Genomic DNA, 20107 nt, shown 5'->3' on the forward strand with positions numbered 1-20107 from the left:
GAGTCGGTTAAAAATATACACAGTTAACAAAATAACGAGAGAAAAATTATAAATATAAAACAATTTTTATAAAACACATTTTATAAAAACTTTTTAGAATTAGAAATAATATTTAAATTACACCTACCCTTTCTTTTTGGTCAAATTTATGTTTAAAAGTAATCCACTAACCCAACATTTCGTCTCCCAAATAAAACGTAGTTTAAAAAACTTAAATTTTTGCTCCTAATTTTATTAGGACTATTACTGTTCTCTTATATGTTTTTATATAACTTGTTCTATTCAATTTTACAAGGTAGCGTGGCCGAGCGGTCTAAGGCGCTGGTTTAAGGCACCAGTCTCTTCGGAGGCGTGGGTTCGAATCCCACCGCTGCCAAATCTTTTTTGTTTTAAATTATTTTCTGGAAACTCAATATAAAATTCATTGTTTTGTTTTAAATACTTTTATAATTTTTTGTCTTGTCGTTTTGCCGGCAAAACCTTATAGTATTAATTACCTTTTTATAAACGAATGAGCGATGGATTGTTCTTAAATACATTTTAGCATAATTTCCATTCCAAAGGAAATTAGTCATTCAGAATATCAAAAGTTTCATCTGTACACAAAATGGCACAAATTAAAGAGTTAAACAAAAATGATCCTGATAGACGCCTGTAGTTTTGCGAACTATTAACCCAACAGCTGATGATTACCTCAATTTGACGTTTTTCAAACGAGTGCACCTTTATGTTAAATAACGAAGTAAACACTCAAAACTTTCGTTATTGGAGTGATACCAGTCCATAGTTGTTTAGGGAAACTCATACTCAACACCCTAAAAGGTATGGGCCGGAATTTTGGTAAACCATATTTTGACTAACTTTCCATTGATGACAATCTGAATGGATCGGCTTTCTTTAAATTATAAAAAAAATACTATTCACCCTATGATCACAGAAATTTGATCGCCTCATTATGCTGTTCAGGTTTTTGAATGAGCATTTTCCCGTCCTTGGAGTTTTAGGAGGTACAAATTTTTTATGGTCATCATCATCATGCAACCTCTTCTGTCCACTGCTGGACATAGGTCTCTCCTATTTTCGCCACTCTTCATGGTTCTGTGCGTCTTGTTACCATTTTTTGGATATTCGTTTAATGTCGTCCATCTAGCGTATTGGTGGTCGTCCTCTGCTGCGTTTGTCTTCTCTTGGGCGCCAGTCACTTAGTTTTCTGGTCTATCTTGAGTCTTTTAGTCTCACTATGAGACCTGCCTAATTCAATTTCAGCTTGGCTATACGTTCGACGACGTCAGTGATACCTGTTCTTTTTCCTTAGGTTTGGTTCCTTTCTTCTCCTCAGTCCTAATCCCTTTTGGGATGTGGTGACACCATCAGGCCTTTACAGTTTTTTCACGATTTCCCTCCATCCTTCTCTGTCCTGGGCTAGTTGTTCGGCTTCATGTAATCCTTGGTTAATCAATAGTTTTGTTTGATCTACGCAACGGCTTGGAGATAGATCTCTATATTTGTTTAAGCAATCTATCCTTTACTTTCAGTTGTTCTAATATCGATACGTTAGTGCGATGATCAATCCAGGATATTCTTAACATGCGGCGGTATACCCACATTTCAAAAGCGTATTGGCTAATTATTTTGTTTTTTTGTTTTGTTTTTTTTTTGTCACGCCAAGAATATATCTTTCCATGCGCCTTTGTGCCACTCGCATTTTTAGTGCTGTTGTTTTTCTGAGAGTGAGAGTTTCTTCTCCGTATGTCATAAAAAGATGGACGCATTGGTCAAATGTCTTCCGTTTCATAGCTATCGGAATGTAGCTCTTAAATATGTCTCTTAGTGAACCATACGTCGCGCCGCCCAAGCAAGTGTTATTCGTCGTTGAAATTCACAAGGTCCTTGCTTACTCAGATTTCATGACCGGGATATAGGTACGTTTCTGTCAATCTTACCACTTGATTTTGAATGGTTAGGTGTACGCTGGGAACCAAATTTGTCATAAATTTGGTCTTACTGTATTCGAGGACCGTTATAAATAATTTAGGTGAGGGCGCCCTGTCTCACACCTCGCTTTATATGAATTTCTCTGGTGGTCTCATGTAATTTTACGAGCATTGTGGCGATTTGGTACAATGTTTGTATTAACTTTACAAGCCGGTAGTCTATTCTACTATTGTTCAGAGCAGTTATAATGTTGTCTAATTCCACGGTATCGAAGGCTTTGTAAAAGTGATCTGTTATATTCCATCGATTTTTTTATTAAGGTTTTTACTGTTTGTAGGTGATCGTTTGTTCCGAATTTTGGGCGGAAGCAGACTCTTCATAAATGTGCCTTTAAAAAAAATTTAAAAATAATAAACTCCAGAGGAATGATACATTGACAACAAAAACAAAACTTATGTATCAGCAATAACTGAGCTATTAAAATTATGCAGAGATAACACCTATTTTTAACTAGACAATGTTTTTTATAAACAAAATTTTGGATTAACCATGAGCTCTTTATTATTAGCAGATATTTTCATGAAGGAATTTAAGCAAAACATTTTGTACAAACATAACTAAAAACCCACGATATGGTGAAGAAAAGTGGATGACGTTTTTTCAATTTGGCCGCAGGAACCAGAAGCACTGAATAAATTTTTGATGGACATTAACAATAAAGATGAATCCACCAAATTCACCATAGAAAAAGAAAACAGGTGTTAATCGCTAAGAAGGATACAGCATATGCAACCAAAGTCCACAGAATACCAACCCACCCACACCGCACACCAACAGATGTTTAAATTATCACTTAAACCACAACATAATAAAAAAAGAAGTTATCAAATCATTATATGAAAAAGCACAAAACTGCTCAGAACTGTACGAAGAGCAGAGCAGCTGTACCATTAGAGAGGCAGATCCAATAATCTCTAATATTCTAATAAGAAACAAAAAATCCCCAGGGAACGATGGCTTACTAGCGGAGACTCTAAAAGTAATCGGCAAAATTTGCGGAGATGTAATACTGGATATGTACAACATGAGATGGATAACAGGTGAATGGCCTGATGAGTGGTGCCAATTAACCTTTTATCCTATCCATAAAAAAAGATCACTAACCGTATACAACAATTAGAGAACTATTGATCTTATTTCTCATGCAAGTAAAGTCCAGCTACATGTAATCAATTAATGGCTAAAGAACTTTCTACTTTCAGATATAGACGAAGAACAATGCGGATTAGTACCAGGAAAAGGATCCCGGGAGCAGATACTAAATACCAGACAGATAATAACAAAAGCGAGAGAGCTCAATATGCCAATGCTACTATGTTTCGTAGATCGTATATTACCAAAGGCTTTCGATTCAGTAAAATGGGATCCCTCTGGAGTATAATGAAAAATATGGAAATACCTAACCACCTAGTTAACCTAATAAGCATACAATATTATATAGCATACAGTGGAGTGCAGAAAGAGGAACGAGAACGAGCAGGCGTAGGTATACTTGTCCATAAAAAACTTAAGGACAACATAAATAACTGTCGTTATATCTCAGAAAGAATATTACATATGAACATCAGAATGGACTACAAAAATTTAATGTCATATCTATCTATAGCTCTAGGACTGCAAACCTAAGGAGGAACGAGAGGCATTCTATGAACAATTGCAAACCATCCTAGATGAAATACCTGATGAAGAACCTTTAATTCTTATGAGTGACTTTAATGCAGGAATCGAAAATAAAATAGTTCCAGGAGTAAAACAAAGATTTAATGATAACCATGTCAACGCAAATGGAGAACTCATGACTAATCTCTCTGCTTTTAACGAATTGTGAATCAATAATACATTTTTCGACAATAAGGTCCAGTAAAAATATATATTTGAAAACTCCAGGAGGCACAAATCTATGATTACTTTTATAGTCACTAATAGAAAAATCCACCCAAAGCAGATTCTAGATATCCGAACTTTAAACTCAGCAGACGCAGGGAGTGAACACAAACTAGTACTAGCAAAGATAAGAATGAAAATAACCAAAACATTTTCTACAGGAAATCATCGAGGAAAAATTCAATGTAGAATCACTGTGGAACGACTCTACAAGAGACATGTAGCAAAGGAGGCTAGCACAGAAGATACGGTTGAAACAAATAGACGGCATCGAAAATATAAACGCAAGCTGGGAGAAAATTAAAATCAACATTTAAGAAGCAGCAACAGAAGCTCTAGGAAAACGCAAAGTCATACTGAACAAAAGAAAAAACAACAATACACAATGGTTCAGAAAAGAAATAAAAGAGAAATGTTACGAGAAACGAGAGGCCTACACAAAGTACAAAACATCAAATACTCCAGAATTCCGAGACACCCATAGAATAATACGAAATGAAACAAAGCAGTTGGTAAAAAGAACACAAAATGAACACTGGGAACAGTTTACAGAAAGAATGGAAAGCGATTCTACGGTAGACAAAAACAAATATGGCGATTGATAAGAAACCAAAGGAAAGAAATGGCAGAATTGAAGGAATACAATAACATACCAGCAATGAATGGGAAAGGTACCTGAAGAAACTGTTTAAAGGAAAGAAAAACAATCAATAATCAATCAATAATAATCACACGAAATAGAAATTAGTTTTCAGAAAGTAAAAATAGCCATAAATTCACTCAAAAATAGAAAGTTACTAGGACCAGACGAAATAACCAACGAGCTTCTAAAATACGGAGGAGAAAGTATAATTCTAGAGATGACAAAACTTATACACAAACTAATATTGCACTGCAAGACACCAGGCGCATGGAGAAACAGCATAATGATACCAATGCTCAAGAAAGGAGATAAAGAAGACCCCAACAATTATAGAAGCATAAATTTACTGAACACCGTACTTAAGCTTACCACAAAGGTCCTAACCAACAAAATTAATAAACTAACAACTTTATCAGATGAACAACAAGGATTCAGATCCGGAAGATCCTGCATAGATGCCGTATTTGTACTAAGGCAAATCACAAAAAGTCCATCGAGTACAATAAACCAGCATATCTATGTTTTATAGACCTAACAAAGGCTTTCGATCGTATCCAAGTCGAAGACGTCTTACAACTACTATATAAAAGAAACATACCAATCAATATTATAAAAACCATTGAAAATATCTACTTCCATAATCGAATACAGGCAAAGATAAATAAAAAACTAGCACAGTGTATAACAGTACAAAGCGGAGTCAGACAGGGTGACTCGTTAAGCCCACTTCTCTTTTATATAATAATGGACGAAATAATACAGGCAGTACGTAAAGGTCATGGCTATAGAATGGGGAACAAAGAAATCCAAATATTATGTTATGCAGACGGCGCCGCATTAATCGCCGAGACAGAAGGCGAGCTCCAAAGATTAACACACATCTTCAATATGATAATATCAGCAGAAAAAATCAAATGTATGACAACATCTAAATACCCACTACGATGTAAAATCGAAATTGATGGGAAAATAATAAAGCAGGAAGCAAGAAGTACGACAACAAAGCTTAAAAGCAAGTAAAGCAGCGGGATCTTTTAATGACATAATCAGGAAGAACAAACACCTAAGGCCGGCTCCACACATGGGATCCAACGTTGGCACCAACTTTGGAGCCAACGTTGGGTCAACTGTTCGGTGAGGCATCCACACATTGGGTTGAGTATTGCGGCGATATTAGTCTGTGGCACCAATCCCTTTGATGTGTACGCAAAAACCGACAGTCCACGGAAAACTCCCAACGTTGGAACTAGTCATAAAAACGTTGACGCCAACATTGGCCCCAACACAGTTTTGTCAGTACACACATTGGACGAACGTTGTTGGGGCCAACGTTGGCCCCCATGTGTGGAGCCGGCTTAAGACAAGACACAAAAACAAGAATCTATAAAGCAGCAATTAAGTCTATATTAACATACACGGCGGAGACAAGACCTTACACATATTAAACGAGACGACTACTAGAAACAACAGAGATGAAAATACTCCGACGAATATCAGGGAAAAGTCTGTTAGGGAGAGAAGCGAAAACATAAGAAGAGCATGCAATATAGAAGACATAAATGGATGGGTGACAAAACAAAAACAAGAGTGGAACGAACACATTAGTAAAATGCTAGAATGGCAGATAATAGGATAGTACGAATAGCATACATACAAGAAGGAAGAAGAAGAAGAAGAAAGCATAAATAAAATTGGCATCATTTAATATACCTGATAGTTACAATTTGTAATTTTAGCATTTTTTTATTATAACTAATAAATTAACAATCAGAATAAAACAATGTATTCTATAAGTTAATGTGATGAGTTTAGGTCCTGTCCCTTGGTTCTGGCGTGATGTGGTCCCCTCCAGTAAGAGAATCACGGGTCCATGTTATTGGTCTGTTGGACAACGTCGCTTTATTCTTCTGATAACTCGATGTTGAGGTATTGCGGAAATTAATGGATTGGAGTGTGTGTTCACTTTTTGAATGTATTGTAATTTCTTTTGCTGGTATATCTCTTTAACTGTTGAGATATTGAGATCCTCATAGATTCTTTGGTTGGTTACGTACCAGGGTGCATCAACAATTACTCTTAAGATTTTTGATTGGCATCTTTCCATAATAGCAATATTAGATTTACTACTACAGCCCCATAGCTCTATGCCATATGTCCATATTGGTTTGATAACTGTTTTATAAATTAGAATTTTATTATTTATTGACAGTTTGGGGTTTTTTCCAATTAACCAATTGATTTCTTTTTGTCTTAGTTGTATTTGTTTTCTTTTTTTGGTGATGTGGATGTGTTCTTTCTAACATAGGGTTTGGTCCAGGTGTAGCCCTAGGTATTTGGTTGTTTTAGTCCTGGGTATTTCCTCATTGTTGATATATATTGGTGGTGGTGTTTCTCGTCTGGCTTGTTTTCATTTATTTTTATTTTTCATTGTTTTAGCTAGTTTTCAAGCTCATACAAATAGTCTTGGAGTTGTTGTGCAGCTATGTTAATGTGTTTGTGACTTGTAAGTGCTACTGTGTCATCTGCAAATGTGCCAATTGTTACGTTATGTGAAGTTGGCAGATCAGACGTATATAATATATATAATAAAGGTCCCAGGACGCTGCCCTGCGGAATTCCCGCCTTAATGGGATGCGTTTTGGATATTTCTCCATTTACTTTTGTTCTAAACTGTCGGTTTTCCAAGTATGATGTAAGTATTCGAAAGAATGGCGGTAATATTTGTTTAATTTTATAAAGAAGTCCTTAATGCCAAACCTTATCAAAAGCTTGACGTACATCTAGTGATACCATTGGACAATATTCCTTTTCTTCTAATGCGGAATTGATTTTATGGGTTATTCGGTCGCATTGCTGGATAGTTGAGTGTTCTCGTCTAAATCCAACCTGATAATGTAGTATCCAATCTGCGCCTGTAAAGTCTGGATCTATTCTTTTTTTTTAAGTTTTTCTAGTAATTTGGAGATTGTTGATAACAGACTGATAGGTTGATAGGATGAGACTTCACTTGGATCCTTTCCTGGTTTTGGGAATAAAAGTATTTCTGCAATTTTTAGATCGTTAGGCCAATAATTACATGTTAATATTGCGTTAAATATATATGTAAGGATTACTATACCCTTTTTTGGTAATTCTTTTAGCATTTTTGGTGTTATTAGTTCAATTCCTGGTGACTTTTTGATATTTAGTCTTAAGATTTCTTCTTTAAGTTCTTTGGGTGTTGTTAATTTTATTGGATTTACTGATGGTTGTTCTGAGTTTAAATAATTAATAAATTCTTAATCTTCTTCATTGTTGTGTGGTTGGAATACTGTTGCTAAATGTTCAGCAAATAATTCTGATTTTTCTTTATCGCTTCTTGCCCACTGGTTCGGTGTGTCTGTGGTTTTTCTTACTGGTGGCGATATTGCTTGAGGTTTTAAGGATGATTTGATTGATTTTCATATTGAATGGTCGTATCTATTAAGTTGTGTTACATATTTTTGACTGATTCTTCTCTTGCAATTTTTAGTTGTATTTTTAATTTATTGTGTAATTAATGTATGTGTTTTTATTTTATCCACTGGGTTCCGACTTTGTTGCCATTTGGCTCTTGCTCTTCTTTTTTTAGCAATGAGCTTTTTAATTTCTAGTGGAATATTTATTCTATTCTCGATTTTATTTTTATCTGCATCGTTCGGTGTCGTTTCATTTGCAGCGTTTTGCAATTAAGTTATAAGGTTGTTTGTAGCTGCTTCTATTTCTGAAGGGCTTCTTAGTCTTACATTTAGTTTAATGTTTTCATCCAGTATTTTTCGGTAAAGGTTCCAATCTGTTCTAGGTCCATGCAGTTTTGGAGTAGGTTGTTTGTTAATAACGCAGGTGCTAATTGTTGCAATAATTGGTGAATGATCTGAAGATAGATCATAACTTGGAACTATGTCCAACTTTGTGACAATTAATCACGGAAGTGACAAGTAGGACTTTTGTACGGAAGTGATACCTCTTCTTTTTAAAAATACTTTTTGGTTTGATATGTATGGCTTCGTTAAATGTAGTATTTTGTTTTTTAACTGAAGGTGAAATTAAATTTAAAACATATTTAAACTGAATCCTATTCATTCTAAAATAATTGTTAAACCTATTAATTATTATTAAATTCCTATTAAAAACAGCCTCGAAAATTATTTTTTTTAAATACTCTGTATCAAAATCAAACAAAGACCTAAATAAACAACAAGGGGAAAACGACGGGTATCTAATTAACATTATCCTTACAAACCGGTTACGACTCGTTACGCAGCCGTCGGCATCAGTAAAATATTGTGTTCGAATATACTGAACAAGTGTCTGAAACGCAATGTTCCGGACAGTGTGCGTTGTTCATATTTAAAACCATTTAAATTATATTTTTCGGAAACATATGTGCTGGAAACGCAACGTGCACGATAATATGCCACGACCTTCTGTCTTATATTTATTTTTTTTTTTTTTGAATATTATACATTTACCGGACATTATTATTATTGTCGGCGCCATCGTATTTTTATCTATTAGATAACACTGTTGACAATGTAGACTAACCTACGTTAACATATTGTAACAAATAAGTATATGTAGATGACTTTTACATAAACGTTCTGTGCCAACAATGTGCTTAATTTGTCTATACGAGCATAGGAGTGCCAATATCGTACGCCGACTTCCAACGTCACAATATTTTGTCTAGTCAGATAGTTTGTTTTTCTATATTTTTACGATCACGTTTCTATTTTCATCTATTTACGAGTAGAGTAAGTATGTATAAAATTCTTTCTTTTATATAAATGTTATTAGTGTTAGGTCGCCCGTTAATTACTAAAAGTGAAATCAACGTTTTTGTTCTCAAGCAGATAAATATTTTAAAATAAGGAACGGTTTAGAGATCATTGGTTTTCTTTAAAAAATCCGTCAAAACTCCTTGACAACCGATTTCTTTCCATTCTTTTAATATTCTTCGTAACAATTCCCAAGTTTCCAGCTGATATACATAAAACACAATGACTAATACGTCAGGCACGAACTTTAACTGGAACTCGTTTCGTTCTCTTTATAAACCGGCCTCAGTTGCAGGAAGTTACTTAAGGAGACGGCAGAAAAGTCCGAAGCAAGGACAGGAAGACCTCTACACAAAAAATTGAGAATTATGAGGTAACAAATTTCATTAAAAACTTTCTGGAGCCGAATTCACATTATAAGGACATCGAGAAATTAATTTCGTAGTTGAAAACTTGGAAATTGAGACCAGGCGTGAAGCTTTAACAAGTTTATTACGAATTTTTCACAGTTACCGGATTTTTTATTAAATGTCTAGATTTTTTATTTTAGGAACATAATACTAGTAGAGGCATCACTGGAATAAAAGGTATATTCGAATTGTATAAAATTTTGTATCATTTATAATAAAACTTATATCACTAATGTCAATTTTATTCTACGTTAGCTAAATTTCTAACATACATATAGCCAAAGCGATTTTTATATGAGTAAAGCATCGTCTACAAGTCTTTGTGCCACAATGCCAAATATAATGGGAAGAAAATATGTTTTTAGATTTAACCTTCCTCTGGTCTGGTAAAACAAATTTATGGTCTGGTGAGGTCTATGTGACTCAATAGTCAGATGTGTATTTTCTGTACTATAATATTAATTATTTTTGACAATTTTGTATTTTGTTAAATACAAAAATACACTAATATGTGCAAAACATTTTTTTTATTGAAATTAACGTGTCTCGAGAGCTACGGCCATTGACACCGGAACAAAAACGTCTGTTGTATTACATTTGAGTTAACATGAGTCTTACATGACAAATCACTATAATCTATTACAATATTTGTTTTTAACGAACATTATTACAATATTTGTTATATATGATAATAAATCTGCAATCTTTTAAAAAGTCAATTATATCACTATACACATTTGGCGAACTATCTGCTTGAGATTATCGTTTATATTATGTGCTACTCTATAAAATCTATAATAACTACACTCTATAAGTAAGTGTTATACCGTAAGGCGATGAGAAACACAATGTTCGCAAGCAGGTGGATTTTCGGAAATCATGAGGTATCCGTGAATGAGGCGGGTGTGACCTATGCGAAGTCTTCGAATGATGATTTTGTCCCTCCTCGTCATTGTAGGTATCTTAGGTGACTAAACAGTAAGTTGAATCATACGCAGTTTTGTGTTTTGTCCATTCCAGTAAGTTTGCCATGTTTTCAGAGTTTTTTGTTTTATAGTTGCTGTTAGGTCGTGATGGAGTTGATATTTTTGTAGGCGTAAGTCAGAAAAACTTGCCTTTCTTGCTGCGATATCTGCGGATTGATTTTCACTGATCCCCACATGAGGTCCAAATAATAGTTATGGATGTTCCTCTTGTGTGATGTTGATGACAAATTTGTTGAATTTTTTGAACTATCGGATTTAATGAGTATATGTTAGTAATGGACTGAATTGAAGAAAGAGAATCAGTGCATATAGCTAAAGATTCGCTATTAGGTAAAGTCCTTTTAAGAGCTTTAAGGATTCCATAAAATTCTGCAGTATGAATACTACAAGTGGCTGGGAGTCGGTGTAGAGCTAAGGTTGTATTTTCGGTACAGACAGCACACCCAGCATTTTCTCCATTTTTTGAGGTGTTGGTGTAAAGAATTTGGTTGTATTGTTTGGTATTTATTGCTTTTCGAAATAATTGTCTCAGAAGACTGCTAAGAGTTTCTTCTTTCTTACGTCGGGTTAGACTAGTGTTCTTTCTTACGGCGAGTTAGACTAGAGTTGAAAGTAGGTAGATTTTTGGTCCATGGAGAAATATTGGAGGTACTGATGGGGGTATTTATTTTCAGGTCTATATCTGCTCTATCAAAGGTTTTACTAGTTGTGAAAAAGGGTACACAGATCTGTCTCTATTTTTTTTAGGAACTTGATGGATAATATTGATTAGTTTGGTTAATGGATTTTTTGGATTGGTGGAAACTCTACTGAAATAAGAAAAGAGTAGAAGCTGATGTCGTATAAAAAGGGGAGGTTCGCAAGATTCAATGTACATGCTTTTAGCAGGATTAGATCTAAATGTACCTAGACGTATATATAAAGAGGTCGTATTGAATTTAAAGATTTGAGGTAAGTATTGCAGGCGATCATGGAGAGCATGCTGCCATAATCTAATCTGGAGCGAATAAGAGTTCTATAGATTCTCAATAAGATTTTTTCTTCAGCGCCCCATTGGTGGTGAGCTAGAGTTTCTAAAATGGTTATTCTGTTTAAACAGTTGCTTTAGTGTTTTCAATGTGATATCTTTATATAAGTCGAGTGTCGAAAGTAACTCCTAAAAATTTGTGTTGGTCAACAAGTTTGAGTGGGACTCCATTTAGGTAAATAACAGGAGAATGGGAACTATATGTTTTACTAAATTGGATAACTATAGATTTTGAGGGTGATAATTTGAAACCAATGTCTGTAGACCAATTATAAATCCTATCTAATACGTTCTGAAAAAACATGTAGTTTTAGTGACTTTTTCTTGATAAAATATGATAACGTCGTCCGCATATATCACATATTTTACTGGAAGATGAACGAAGAAACCCATGTTATTTATATTGAGAAGAAACAAGGTAGTCCCCAGAACAGAGCCCTGTGGTACATCGTTTTGAAGAGTAAGTGAGGCAGATGTTTTATCATTTGTAGCAACGTTAAAGGATCTGTTAGTTAAAAATTACATATAAATGATAAAATATTTCCGGAAAGATTAAATCTTTAAGTTTTCTAATCATGGAAGATTTAGATATAGTATCAAAAGCGCTCTGTATATCTAAGGCTACAGCGACAACATCGCTCTTATTTTGTATGGTTTGTTATGCTATCCTTGCGCAAGGACCATGATAATCTTCTCTGTATCGTTTCAATTTTAGTATATGTATCGCCGAAGCGAGTACTTCAAAACATTTACTAACATAAAATAACTCATTTTAATTTTTGAAAAGAATAGAAAACTAATCGCTTTGCCCGTGCATTAATACATTCTTGACAATAAATAGGTGTATATGCCAATGATACAGCTTTTACACATTTAACATAAGAATGCTGAGACTTTCGGTCTGAATTTTAAGGTAAAAAGAAATAAGAATAAGACTTACAATAAATTTATTCTACCACCAACGACCAGTTTCGCATACTATAATTTGCTGTAATGAGTACATGGTAAAATAGACGCTGAAAATATAATAACCCGTATTAGGGTGCTATTTGGTACAAAATATACAGCAATTATGCCAATATTATGATTATTAAATAAGACTTTAAAATTGATAGAATAAAACAAAATAAAACTTAAGTAAAAAAACAATCTAGTAAAATTGAAATGAAATAAATAAATATTACTTACATGCCGATACAAGGATTATTATTAAATGTTTGGGAAAACATAGTTAGCCTAATGTCACTCACGCAAGAGTGACATTAGATTACACCCTGATAGAAGTTCTCTAGCCACACATGCTAACACAACAGGGCACTCTTTCGATTTTCCAAATGTAAAAATCCTATCCACGGAAAGCAATTATTCAAAAAGATTGTTTCTCGAGATGGCTTTCATTTTTCAAGAAAAAGAAACCATTAACAAAAAGACAGATACCAATAATTTAAGCAACTTATATTCATTATTGTTAACTTTGGAAAAACAAGAATCTACTAATACAGAAAATTCATCGTCAACAATATAAGTTTCATTATATATGAGATATACAATATCTCTCCTACTTCTAAAATAAGTCTTTTTACCTTTTCTTTTTCAAGAAGTTCATCGTCTATCAGGTATACTATTACCTTTACATTGTTATCATTTAAGATCTAACGTTCTATCGTTTTAAGTTGGCAGTGACGAATTCACAACCAATTCATTTGTTTCTGATAAGAATATTTATAACCTAAATTTTATTTTGTGACTAAGTACATTTTCTGTAATTATTTTAACATAATTTTATTTAAGTGTTTATGTATATGTGTTTTAAAGTATTTTAAATATGTGTTTGTTAAAGAACGTTTTTTAAAAATAATTTTGGATAGTTTTCGCCATCATTTGTAGGGGTCAAATGAGTTGCTCATTTCATTTGATAAACATCACGAAACTCACTAACTCAGAAACCGAAATAAAAGTACGAGAACAACTAGGAAAGAAAATAAACGACATTAACGAGAACACGTCGGACATAATAGAGAGATGGGATAAATCGAGGGAAGCAATCCAAACAACATGCGCGACTCTATTAAAGCGTGACAGCCGGAAGAAGAAAGAATGGATGTCTGATGAGATAATGGACATGATGGATGAAAGACGTAAATTCAAGAATAAAAATGCAGAAAAATACCAGCAGATCCACAAAATCATAAGAACGAAAATTCGAGAAGAAAAATGGTTTTCCAACGAATGCAGGGAAATAGAACAATACGAACGAAAATACGACAGTTACAATATGCACAAAAAAATAAAATCAATGACAAACAAGAGGAAATTCAATAAGTCACCCAACAGCATAAAATATGGCGATGGAAATCTTATCTCGGAGTCATCAACGATCTTAGAAACATGGAAATCATACATAGAAAAATTATTTGCATCTGACAGGACTGATGATCACCTATATGGAGAAGGAGAAACAGGACCTTCAATCCTTAAATCGGAGATAGAAGATGCCATTGCAGCACGAAAAAACAATAAGTCAGCAGGTCCGGACAATGTACCCTGCGAAATATTAAAGATCCTATGTAAATCAGACAAACAGTTCCTTGATAATCTAGTTGAACTTTTTAACAACATACATAATAGCGGTAAAATCCCGGAGAACTGGCTGCAGTCAACATTTATTACAATCCCGAAGAAACCAAATGCCCAGATCTGTGATAACTACCGGCTTATAAGCTTGATCAATCATGTCACTAAAGCGTTCACTAAGATCATTCATAGAAGAATATATGATAAATGTGAGTCAAATATTGATAGATCGCAGTTTGGCTTTCGGAAAGCACTTGGAACTAGAGAAGCAATTTTCGCTCTCCAGGTGCTTATACAGCGCTGTAGAGACGTTGATAAGGACGTGTATTTGTGCTTTGTGGATTTTAGAAAAGCATTTGACAATGTCAATCATGAACAATTGATAGATATTCTGCGAAAAACAGGTATTGACGACAAGGACATTCGAATTGTGGGAAACCTATACTGGGGTCAAACAGCAAGAGCAAAAATTGGCAACGAACTCACTGAAAGTGTGCAGATCAAAAGAGATGTCCGTCAGGGGTGTATATTATCCCCACTCCTATTCAATATTTATTCCGAAGAAATATTTAACAAATGTATGGAAAATGCAAATGAGGGCATAAAAATAAACGGCGAGTTAACAAACAATATAAGACATGCCGACGACACGGTGATCCTTGCCAGTACCATAGACGAATTACGGCAGGTAATGGAAAGAGTTTATTCAATTAGTGAGGGATACGGCCTGAGCCTCAACTTCAAGAAGACAAAGTGGATGCTGATAAGCAGGAAGCAACAGCCTGCTCGACAGTTACGGATAAGTAACATACTAATTGACCATGTAGAATCTTATGTGTACCTTGGCACCAACGTAAATGCAAAATGGGAACAGGCCACAGAAATTAAGGCAAAAATAGAACGAGCTAGAGCAGCCTTTAGCAATATGAAAAAGCTCCTCATAAGCAGGGATTTGTCCTGCATGTGGGTGTACCGACGCATTCTTCGTATATCCTGGACCGAACATGTCACCAACATAGAGGTAATCCAAAGAATCGGAAAGGAGAAAGAAATCATTAATACAATTAAACAAAGAAAGCTTGAATATCTAGGCCACATATTGAGACACGATAAGTACCGTCTAGTAAATTTACTAATGTTTGTATTTTGAGAACGATTTCCGAAGTGGAAATTAAAACGTCAATAAACGTATTTTAACCTTTAATTGTGGCTTATTCCCATTTAAATATAAATTAATTTAAAATGCCACAAGAAAATAGCTTTAGTCTTCTGATTATTAAAAAAATAAAAACTTTTTTCGACGTTTCGCTACATAAAGTGTGTATTTCATATTAATGTAGGAATATAATAATGTCTTTTCAATTAATAAGAATAAAAATTAATTATATTTTATACATATTTCGATGGTCAGATTCATTACTGGATATTTCCAAAATCGTGTATTTTGAACAAAGTATGTAGAATGGTTAAATATTAAAAACAATTTCTGAATCACTTAATTAACATTTAAAATTAAAGAAAATTTTTTAAATAAATGTGTTACTAGAACATTTAAAATTAGCGAAAATTGTTTTAAATGAATGTGTTAAAAATATCTTCGAACTTTGACTTGCATTTTCCAATATTAACTGAATTTGCAATGTTCCAGCAATGAATCCGGAAAACAATTCATAGTAAAGATTTATTGAATATTTTATACTACATTTAAAATTTATTTCTTAAAGTTAACAAACTTTGACACTTTTTGTCGAGTTTTCTTTGATAGTTACTGAAACTACTCTGTCTGTTCATTTCTCTTAATCTTATATATGTACGTTTCCTACTGAGAGTACCTCAAATGGTATCGTGGTATTATCAAGCTAAGCTAAAGTTTTCTGTGCAAGCTGTTGAAAGATTTTGGATTTTTTGATAAAGAGCTTTCATGGATTGTATTAAACAATGATTCCATTTTTAGTGTAGCTTCCCACAATTCTTCGTTTGGGTACAAACAAGAACCTTTAAAGACTGTATGTAGCCAACCTGGTTCCATATATGTCTGATAAGTTATTGTAGGGTTTCCTAAACTATACATATGTTTGAATTTGTATGCACCAAAACCATACAACATACTTCAAAGAGTCCCGATGATTTTTTTCTTTCTTCTCATAATTGTCTGTGCATTTCAAAATGTCATCATTAAGTATATGATCCTCCTCCAAGTAGTGAGCTTCTATAAATGTATTTTGAAGTATTTTGTCCTATTCAGACTGAGATTCTTTCGAACCTACAGTTTTTTCTACCAAATTAGACAGAATTTTTTGTGTCAAGCAAATATCTTCTGACGCCGAAATATCGCTTGGCAATTGAGGAAATTTTATCTCTGATATTTTTGTCAGCCTATTATAATTTTTACAATTAGCTACGGCACAACCCGACATGTTTGTCTATAATACACAAAAACAGAACTAAACAGACCAAACACTAAAAAAAATCGAAATGAGAGGCTTTGTAAAAACAATTCATCTACCGCACGATGCACCAAATACATCTACCGAGACCGGGACAGAGAATCCTACATCTCGAACACCGTAGTACCCTGCATTGTTGCTTCGCAGGTGACGTCATGCGCGTCGGAGTACACATTTCAATTCCTTGAGTAGCATATTGGTATTTGTGTATCGTGGAAGATATAAATTTTCTAATTTATTACTTCATTTTATTTTGCCAAAATAGTCATTTGGTTCTTTTCGTGTTCGTATAATTTAACAATAAAATAAACTTCTTCATTAAACAATTTTAAAAAAAATCTTGATATTCTTTGTTTAATTCACGTTTTCGTAAAAACAGTACAAAACTTGTAGACGTGTCCATTCTGGTTAGCATTTTAAAAAGCAAACTCTCGTTTCTGCACAACACAACAATACGCACAAATAAAATAAGGCTCGAAAATGAAATATGTTAACCATATACAAATTGAGAACATCAATGATTATATTAGAAGAATACAAAAGTTAACATTAATCTTGTTAATTGGTAAAATCAATAAAAACAATAAAGCATTTGAATATATTATTTTCACCTGCACGTTAACTGCTACAGTTTTGTACTCCTTTTTTTAAATAATAAATCCTCTGGTTTATGTATATCGTGTGAAAAATTGCGACGATCGGATTTTTCCAAACTGAAATTTGCGGTTTCACTGATATCCTCACGTGTCCTTTAATGCTACGTTTACTCTGAGTGAGGGCGAACTGAGTCGTGCTAATAGTTCTGTTTCCAGGATTATTGGACTTCGATCATTTATATAGAATATGTTGCAAAAAAAGATAACCCAATTTTTTAATTCAATAATGCTACTGATTCTAAATTGTAATACATAAAAGAACTGAGGTAATGCCCAATTATAATTTATTAAATCATTATAAAATAACAGGATTTAATATGCTGTAAGAAAACATGGAGACATGGAGGAAATAAAAAATAATAGTCAGTTTAAAAGGAACATTGGGGCACAAAATAAATAGAGATATAAAAGCTTTTATCAAACCTTAGTTCTAATATAGGCTAAAAATCGGATATTCGTACATTTTAAGTTACAAAAATTAGTTTGTTTCTTACCTTTAGTACGGTTAATTCGCGTTCCACAACAAACTGTAGTAATGACTCGCCTATTTCGTTGGTTTTTGTACTGCCCAGGTCAGATACTGCGTAATTACATTACATCCGATGATTAACTGCAGTAAATTTTTTATGCCATCTCTCACTGGTTGTACGAACGTAGTTGTTGGTGGTTGTTCAGGATCATCTTATGGGATGAATACTGATCAGACCTTTATCTCCTTTATACTTCCTTCCTCTATGATCTTTGTCTTTATAGTCATCTAATCTTGGAACAGAAATCATCAACGGCAGTGGTTTTATATGTCGTTTTACTATTATACAGGTCCTCTTGACTTCGGTAGATCGGCTATATATAAGCTCTATACCAATGCCAGCTAGATCTCTTGTGTGGCCCTTGTAAATCCAGGGCTCTTGTATCAAAGCTATATCGAATCTTCTGATAGCAACAGTAAGTTCTGTCGAGGTTGCCTAGAGGTTCGCTGGCAGGACTCTTACTGGAAGCATTGAAGACTCTTGTAACAATAATTATAATTTGCTTATAGGGGTTGAAATGGAGGGACTGAACAATTACTGGGCTTGGGGATAGGATTTTGACGAGAACTAAATCGTGGATAAGGATTCCTTTCTTTAAGGAGGACTACTTAACTACAAAAATAAATTCAAAAAAAAACTTCCAGAAATATCGTGGGCAACACTAGAGAATAAGATTCCTAAACCATTTAAAATAGGATGTCGTTTAAAAGAATCCTTTTGGTACTTAGAAAGAACGTTTTTTTTATTTAATTCTAAGAGTAAATATCTTTTTGAAAGAAATAATTTTAAACTTCTAGTTTACAGAGAAACATTACATATTTATTTTTATTTTACATAAACAGTTATTACAAATAAAAATATCTAAATTTATCAACAAAACTTACATTGAATTGGACCTTCTAACAAAACAGAATTAAAACTATGTTTATCAACAAATGTTACATTGAACCTTCTAACAAAACATACTTTAAGAATATGGGTATGTACCAAATGACAGAACAGGTGTACTAATTGTTATATGTCGAAATGAAACTACTCAACTTCTCTGAATTATTGATTAATTATCAAAAGTTAATTTTATTTAAAAGGAACTAAAATATGACAATTAGCTGATCCATAAAACATTTATTTGTTTATAAGCCATTAAACTGAAATGAGAGCAAATCTTAGTATATTAAAGATAAATGTTTATTTAAAAAAAATTAACAGAACTAATCTCTTCACCCGATAATTATTTCTGGAAGATAAGATCCTGGAAGATAACAATATGGATTTTTTAAACTCAGCTGCCTATTTTCCTTGAGACCATGTCGGTTTACTTAGCCCTAATGGGCGCTATTATCAAATCGCTTGACAAACAGGACACAATTACAACAAACGATGATTAGCTCATATTACAAAGATTGCCACATAGCAATTTGAGTAGAAAATTACCTTTTTCTAATAAAAACTTATCAAATTAAGCCAAACTGCCAGTTTCCGAAACTCTACGAGATAGATATTTCCTCGTTCAGACCCCAATTTTTTCTCTCCTCACCTCAACTCTCGACCTCGACTGTCCACCAACCTTTCGTTGTCAAACTTGTCTGTATCTCCCATACTAGTTTCTTTACTCGCAGTCAATCCGTATTTCTCCCTTTGTTGGGAACTTATTTAAATTAACACGCGTTTAAAACCAGGTCCAACTCTATAGCTAAGCAGTTAATATTTTCCTTCTCAAATACGCAGGTGAACAAACTTCAGGTCTCTGTGACGTATTAGCCAGGGGTTTTTAGGTAAACAAACTTTGGATCACTGTTACGTACCAGCCAGGGGCGTATCAAATAAATTCTTTTCCATTTTTATATATTTAAATATTCGATATATAAAGGAAAAAGATCATGCTACACTCTGATGTTTCAAAAGTACTTTTTCAAGTAATGCACCTTGAAATGAGTACCCTTAGTGTTTTCTAGGAGACCTCATCGATCATGCAGAGTAGAACTAGATATTTTCGAAAAATATATCTTCTATTTTTCTAACAACTAATCTTTGGTCTCAAAGTCTAGATTTGATTTCCTTAAGTGGGTCCTGATAGCTGGGATTGACTACGTTTAAGTCACACAGGTCCTCCATAGTCCTCACTACACCACTAGTTCACTTTTTTTTGTAGACTCGTT

General features: G+C 33.7%; 2 non-coding genes across 2 annotated transcripts; one reads left to right on the top strand and one right to left on the bottom strand.

Moving 5' to 3' along the window:
- Positions 1-294: 294 nt before the first annotated feature.
- Positions 295-376, top strand: TRNAL-AAG (transfer RNA leucine (anticodon AAG)). The gene has a single exon. It is a non-coding gene; the product is annotated as a tRNA-Leu (tRNA).
- An 11996-nt stretch (positions 377-12372) lies between these two features.
- Positions 12373-12480, bottom strand: LOC140440418 (U6 spliceosomal RNA). Its single transcript, XR_011950833.1, has one exon. It is a non-coding gene; the product is annotated as a U6 spliceosomal RNA (small nuclear RNA).
- Positions 12481-20107: the final 7627 nt, after the last annotated feature.

The sequence above is a fragment of the Diabrotica undecimpunctata genome, chromosome 4, assembly GCF_040954645.1.
Source record: "Diabrotica undecimpunctata isolate CICGRU chromosome 4, icDiaUnde3, whole genome shotgun sequence".
In the NCBI taxonomy this organism is placed as follows: domain Eukaryota; kingdom Metazoa; phylum Arthropoda; class Insecta; order Coleoptera; family Chrysomelidae; genus Diabrotica; species Diabrotica undecimpunctata.